The sequence below is a fragment of the Microtus ochrogaster genome (genome assembly GCF_000317375.1).
Source record: "Microtus ochrogaster isolate Prairie Vole_2 chromosome 14 unlocalized genomic scaffold, MicOch1.0 chr14_random_3, whole genome shotgun sequence".
In the NCBI taxonomy this organism is placed as follows: Eukaryota; Metazoa; Chordata; class Mammalia; order Rodentia; family Cricetidae; genus Microtus; species Microtus ochrogaster.
The window spans coordinates 1,139,380-1,145,347 of record NW_004949098.1 but is presented as its reverse complement, the minus strand read 5'-3'; positions in this window follow the sequence as shown (position 1 = coordinate 1,145,347).

Here is a 5,968-nt window from a genome sequence, read left to right as displayed (position 1 = left end):
TGATAAAATGTAAGCCTTTGCCTACTACACCCTACCTACCTCAGTGTTGCCATGTTCTCACAATGGTGATCATAGACTCACCCTCTGAACCTGTAAGCAAACACCCGATTAAATGCTTTCTCTCATAAGTTTCCACCGTAATGATGTCTCTTTACAGGAACAGAACAGTAGCTAAGGCAGGAACCATCGGGCATAGTGTCCTTTCCCTCACCCTTGACCAAGGATAGGATGGGCTTAGTGGCTACACCATCCAAGTGGGCCTCCGAACACAATTCGTGTAGAATAAAAATTCAGTGACCTTTATTCAACAATATAAAAAAGTTTAAGATGCTGATGGTGGAACACTAAAAAGCAGGGTCCTTTTTTGAGGGACACTGCAGGCCCATAAAGCCAGGCCTAGGTGTGTGTGTGTGTGTGTGTGTGTGTGTGTGTGTGTGTGTGTGTGCATAAACTCCAGAAGAGGGTATTAGGTCCCCTGGAACAGGCACTATAGATCATTGTGAGCCACCCAACATGGATGGCTCTAGTCTAGTCCTCTGAAAGAGCAGCAAGCACTCTTAACACCAAGCCACCTCTCCAGCGCCCACCCTCATTGACTCCTTGAGAGGAGAAGCACATGGGGACTAATAGGAAAGCTGAATGTTGCCCTTGGAAGTGACCTGCAGGGCTGCCCTCCGGGCTCTGCATCCCCAGGATAGCCCTTCTCCTTCCCATGCTCCGGATTTACCTGTGATACTGCGAATGCCCGTCCTCTTGTGAAAATTTCTTGTTGGTCTTGTTTTGTCTTCCTTATAAGTTTCTGTGGATTGTACTAACGCATCATGATTGACGTGGAAAGTTAACAGCCCTCCTTAGCTTGACACAGTGAGTCAGTAAGTAAACACACAAGGGGTAAGAGTTAAAGGCACCAGGAGGAAGGTAAATGGGATAAGATGAAAGAAGGGAAGGCAGGGGGGGGGGGCAGAAGGGGAGAGAGGAGAAAAGGGGAAAGGGAAGAAGGAAGAAGAGGTGAGCTCCCTTCTCCACGCCCTCTCAGGCTGTCCCTTCCACTCAGGGCGTCAGTTCCAGACATTTCCACATCCTACTCACCTGTTATCTTATTAACGTGGCTTTCCCTAATAATCCTACTTAAACACCACCACCTCCAGCCCCTGCTCTCGTTGTCTTTCCCCTCTTTCCCCAGTCAACATTTATTTTTTTTTATTTTTGTGTCATGTGTGTGTGTTATGTACTTGTTAGTATGGGTATGTGCACATGTGTGTGGAGACCAGAGAATCTTTCCTGTCTTGCTCTCCACTGGGTTTTTGTTGTTGTTGTTGTTGTTGTTGTTTTTGGGGGGGGGTTGAGGCAGCGTCTCTCTCTGAACCTGAAGCTCATCCATTTGGCTTAGGCTAACTGACCAATGAACTTCATGGATCTAACTGTCTCCCCAGTCTCCCTGATGTTGGGGTTATAGGTATGCACCATTGCACCTGACTTTTCACAAGGGTTTGGGGGACCTGAACTCAGCTCCTCATACTTAGGAAGTAACCACTTGAGCAACAGAAATCACCTCTCCATCCCCTTTAGCCTTCCAATACTTCCTGCATAATATCAGCTACCACCTAATATAGTATGTATTTACTTATTTCTTTCAAAACTATGGAGGAAGGTCATTGGTTAATTAAATAAAGAAGCTGCTTGCCCTGATAGGTTAAAACATAGGTGGGAGGAGTAAACAGAACAGAATGCTGGGAGAAAGAGGAAGTGAGCTCAGACTCAACAGCTCTCCTCTTGGGGGCAGAGGCGAGAGCTCTGCTCTCTGAGGCACACGTGATGAAGTTCCGACCCAGGATGGACGTAGGCTAGAATCTCGCTGGTAAGCCACCTTGTGGGCTACAGCAGATTATTAGAGATGGGCTAGTCCAGGTGCGAGAGTTAGCCTAAAAAGAGGCTAGATAGAAATGGGCCAAGCAGTGATTAAAAGAATACAGTGTCCATGTAATTATATAGGGGCATAAGCTAGCAGGTGGCCTGGGGTGCTGGGGACACAGCCCCGCTGCTCTTATTCAACAAAACTATCTAATTTTCCTCCGCCAAATTATGGTCCAAGGAGAACGATATGCATCCCATTGCACCGAGATCAGCAAGCAACACTAAGGTGTTCAGTAAATGTGCACTGAGCCAAGGAGTAAGAAAATAGATGTCTAGGCCTGAGCACACGACGATCTCTCTGAAGAAACAGCTTTCAAGCTAAAACCTAAGCGCAGAGAAAGAGGTGGAGAATATCCACATGTGCAGAATTTCCCACGCAGCAGCAGCAGAATAGGAAATGAAAAACGAGCAAACCACAGAGAAACAAGCTACCACTGCTCCTTCTCCTCCCTCCTCCCTCACCTCCTCCTTCTCTTCCCCTTCTCTCCCTCTTCTCCTCCCTCTGCTTCTCCTCTCCTCCTCATAGTCCTCCCCTTCCTCCTCCTCCTCCTCTGTCTTAGATAGGATTTCTATTGCTGCCTGAAACACCGTGGCCAAACAACAAGTTGGGGAGGAAGGGACCTATTGGACTTACACATCAGCATTGCTGTTCATGGCTGAAGGAAGTCAGGACAGGAGTTCTAACAGGGCAGGATCTCGGAGGCAGGAGCTGATGCAGATTCCATGGAGGGGCACTACTTACTGACTTGCTTCCCATGGCTTGTTCAACCCACCTTCTTATGGAACCCAGGTCCAGCAGCCCCGGGAGGGCGCCATCCACCATGGGCTGAGCCCTCCTCAGTTGATCACTAAATGAGAAAATGCCTTACACCGGGATCTCATGAGGGCATTTTCTCAACTGAGGCTCCTTCCTCTGATGTCAAGTTGACACACAACTAGGGACACTCTCCTCCCCTCTCCCCTTCCTCCTTCTCCTCCCCCTTCCAGACAAGGCCCCTCCTGCTTTCATGCCTTCTTTTGAAACCCTGCTGAACTTAGGGTTCCTTGCTTGCACCTGGGTAGGAGGTAATTTACTGGAGCAAAAGCAGCTTCTCAGTGGTTGCATGACTAAAGAAAAGGACACAGGTTTGAAAGACAGAAAGAAGGAATGGATGGGCATCCACCCCATTTTAAGGACATTATGGTGGTCTCACGCAGCAGGAGACATCCCACCGCTTTCTGCTCTGCTCACCATACTGCCATTTCACTGTGGCACCATTGCAGGCTCCCAGTTGCCCCAGGCTAAGGCTGGCAGCTATGGGGATGATGATCTGGTGAGTGCCTGCCACTCTGGGAGCTGCTACCAGAACCTCCAGTGCTAGAATAAAGATGTCAGTTGGGGGAGGGGGCTGTGCCTGTTTTACGGACCAGAAACTAGCTGTATGCTTCCACACTGTCAGCATCAGCTGCCACTGGGCACAGGCCAACCATTGCTCTGGTCCCCCTAGAACCGGAGTCTGCCCACTGCTGCTGCCAAGTCCAATCAGCGGCAGCAGCCCTCCACAGCACTCCAGCAGTCGCCCTTACCTAATAGGAGCTGGCAGGTGACATGTGTCGCCAATCCTGACTACAGACAGAGGCATGAAAATCACCAGGGCAAGTCTCCAGCTGCCCATCAAGGATTAAGAGTGAGTGGAGTCTCCAGGCTCACAAAAGCCAGATACACAGCTCTTAAGTTTCTTTTCCCTCATCTTAAAATTTTATGTCCTTTTTATTTATGTGCATGGATCTTTGCCTGCATGTAGGAACATCAAAGAACATTGCAGAAAAGGCAGCGTAAAGAAAGAGCTGGAGCATGGGAGAGAGGGATAGAGATGCGGCCTTCTGGACAGGATATGGCTATGGTGCACATGAATTCATAACAGCTGTGCTTGCCTGCATGAGTCCTGCACCCTAGCCAGCCAGTCAACATTCCATCAAAAATAGTGCAGGGGCTCATGAGGCCCCACCCCAACTGAAGAGCTATTGGTTGTTAATGGCCACTGGGGGCGGGGAAGTCATTTTCTTCAGTGGTGTAGCCACTGGTAAGTTGCCCATGATCCAGTAAATTGCCACATGTGCATACACATGGAAGCAACCCTACCTAAACTGAGGGGTGCATCCAACTGTAGATAGTATTTTGGGGGGCCAATGAAATCATAAAGGAAGTGAAAACAGAGGAGAAAGCTTTAAAGCTGGTGTGGAAGCTGAGCCTCAAGGATGGGAACAATACAATAAGGAACAAAGGGGCAAGAGACATAGCAGTCATACACAATGGTGGTGTAGGAGGGTCTTTTTATGTGTTGTTTTTATTGGTTAAAGAGACTGCCTTGGCCTTTTGACAGGACAGCAGCTTAGACAGGCAGAGTAGACAGAACAGAATGCTGGGAGAAAGGAGGCAGAGGCAGAGAGCCGCCCACCATGAAGCTGCCAGGTCAGACATGCAGAATCTTTCCCAGGAAGCCAAGCCCTCTTGGTGACATACAGATTGTTAAAAATGGGTTGAATCAAGATGTGAGAGTTAGCCAATAAGAGGCTAGAGCTAATGGGCCAGGTAGCAATTTAATTAATACAATTTCCGTGTGGTTATTTCAGAGGTTAAGCTACCCGGGCGCCGGGAATGCAGCCTGCTCCTCCTACAACACAATGGCTGGTGTTTACTGAGTGCCTTCACTGCCTCTGCTCCCACACAAAGCTCAGACATCACCACTGCATTCAGCCCTCACATCCCTAGGGGAGAAGAGCTACTTACCCTCCCTGTGTTACAGTTAGAAGCACTGTGTCTTGCAGGAGTCAGATTTGTTCAGAGCTGGACTTTCCATGCAGAGCATCTGGTTACAAATTCTCCATGTCTACTGTTCTGTACCACTACTCCGTGACAGTGCCAGTAAGGCTCACAAAGTAAGCAAAGCTAGAGGAATACAAGGAGCAATCCAGCTGAAGTACCAAAACGAAATCTCTTTCAGTATAAAGATGGGATCTTGCTCACCTTCCTCGGCATTATCAGGCAACTTGCTTGTCCCTAGAATTGTGCCGTATCTATTATGTCTACTCTCAGGCTATCTAAGTCAGGTCTTCTCTGCTATCTCTGACCCTGAGCTTAGACCTCCACTTCTGTATTTCTAATCAGCATGCTTTGTTCCTGACCAAAGTCTAGAACCCAGGACCCATTGCCCCCCATACGTACTCACCTATGAAAAGAACTGTTACATGTAGCCTCGTACACGTTAGGAATACTGGTGGAGACAATTACATAACACAGGACAGAAAGCTTAAAGATGAATGTTAAGTATCACTGTCCATGGTGAGGAGTTTCCACCAGCCAAGATGTCCAGGGCCCAGCCCCCCACTTCCTCCCTGCAATATCCCTTCTCTTCCGTCTCTACTCAAGGGCTCACTACCCAACAGAAGTATTGAATGTTCCTGCTTCTATACAGAGCAGTGCAAACTGAAAAGTTTATCAGACCAAGTGGTTCTCGTGTAGCCTATGGGGAAAGGGGCTGCTTGGTAATGAAAGAGATGGCTCGGTGGTTAAGTGCTTGCTGCACAAGCATGAGGGCCTGAGGGAGGATCTGGAAAATCCACATAAATACCAGGGCTTGTGGAAGGCCACCTGTAATTCCAACCCCAGAAGACAGAGGTGGGGCCTGCAGAGCAAGTTGGCTAGCAAGATCAACCCATCAGTGGCAAGCTCTGGGTTTGGCTGAGAGACTCTGACTTCTTAAATAAAGTGAAAGAGCAATCAAGTCTAACTCACCAGCAGATCTCTGAGTTCAAGGCCAGCCTGGCCTACAGAGTGAGTTTTCAGGCCAGTTGAATCTACACAGAGAACCCTGTCTCAGCACCACCATGGCTGTTCACCATCCTTATACAGTCAAATAAGTTTAGAAATTGAAGGCATTTGGGGTACTCTTTCTCTTCTATGCCAGCACAAACTCTCAGAGAGAACCTACCAAGCTCAAACAAAAATCAAACTGTCTCAAACAAAAATCATCAAGGAAACATTCTCCCCTCTCATCTCCAGCAAATCTGCAGG